Source organism: Aplysia californica, unplaced genomic scaffold (genome assembly GCF_000002075.1).
Source record: "Aplysia californica isolate F4 #8 unplaced genomic scaffold, AplCal3.0 scaffold00778, whole genome shotgun sequence".
Classification (NCBI taxonomy): Eukaryota; Metazoa; Mollusca; class Gastropoda; order Aplysiida; family Aplysiidae; genus Aplysia; species Aplysia californica.
In genome coordinates, this window is record NW_004798048.1 from 90,167 (window position 1) to 91,773 (window position 1,607).

Genomic DNA, 1,607 nt, shown 5'->3' on the forward strand with positions numbered 1-1,607 from the left:
CAAGACGACACAACCTGACACAAGACGACACAACCTGACACAAGAAGACACAACCTGACACACAAGACAACACAACCTGACACAAGACGACACAACCTGACACACAAGACAACACAACCTGACACACAAGAAGACACAACCTGACACACAAGAAGACACAACCTGACACACAAGACGACACAACCTGACACAAAAGAAGACACAACACCACACAAGACGACACAACCTGACACAAGACAACACAACCTGACACAAGACGACACAACCTGACACACAAGACAACACAACCTGACACACAAGAAGACACAACCTGACACACAAGAAGACACAACCTGACACACAAGACGACACAACCTGACACACAAGACGACACAACCTGACACACAAGACGACACAACCTGACACACAAGAAGACACAACACCACACAAGACGACACAACCTGACACACAAGAAGACACAACCTGACACACAAGAAGACACAACCTGACACACAAGACGACACAACCTGACACACAAAAAGACACAACACCACACAAGACGACACAACCTGACACACAAGACGACACAACCTGACCACACAAGAAGACAAAAACAGTTACCTGTGGAGCAGTATGAGTTCTCCAGCTGTAGGCAAACATCTCCCGAGATTTGAGGAGGATGTTTTCATCTGTTCCCGCCTGAGATATAAAAAACAAAACAACACTTTACAGAAAACCTCCCAAACACAAATCAAACGCTTGACATCACAGAGAAGTTTCTGGTTTAGTTAGTTTTAGCAGAGGTTTTACAACGGCGTTCGCAACTGCATAAGGTCATATGAGCGCCAAGGGGTGGATGTCAACAGAGAAGTCCTTACAGGGAATCAGGCTTACTATGCTCACCTCTCTGGCTTCAACAGCACAAAGTCGGCTTCGACTATCAAGGCACCCCGGAAATAGCGGGTCACAAGAGAGTGACAAACACACAAAAGAAGAAGAGGGAAAATGACGAATAGTAAGGATGAGGAAAGAAAAAGGAGGAAAGAAAAAGCAGCAAATCCCCCTATGTTGTTCCGGCATGAGCATGACATTGATAAATCAGCCCATTTACAATTCTACAGTGCATAATAAAAAGTTAATGTCCCCCCTTTTGGGAAAGGCCTAAAGACAACTTCAGTCAGTAGCACTGACCCAGTTGGGGAAAGTTTCTGGTTTACTGTTTGCTAGTCGCTGCTAGGAGGGACAAATAAGACTGGTACAGAATGAGAGAGGGAGAGGAAAGGAATAAGGTTGGCCTGATGTTCAAATTTACAACGCCCAAAATTTTGATAATTTTTATTACTGCAGCGTCATAATCTGTGATTTAATGCACATACTCAAGACATTTGTCTGTCAAGTTTTATCCAACAACTTTGTCTGGCGTTGACCAGATGACAAGGACATGTGCTTACTTGAGGGAGGCATTGCGCTGCCAAGGGCGAAATGCTCGCAGCTAAAGGGATTTGAAAACAACAACAACAACAACATCCAACAGCTTTATATTATTATTACCACTATCGTAATCATTATTATTATTATTATTATTATTATTATTATTATTATTATCATTATCATTACTATTATTATTA

The 1,607-nt window shown here is 42.6% G+C and overlaps 1 protein-coding gene across 1 annotated transcript in view; it reads right to left on the reverse strand.

Annotated features, from left to right (window-relative positions):
- The window catches only part of LOC101853736 (vacuolar protein sorting-associated protein 13B), a gene marked incomplete in the record, with an annotated part of 129,782 nt that overhangs the window by 54,678 nt on the left and 73,497 nt on the right, over positions 1–1,607 (reverse strand).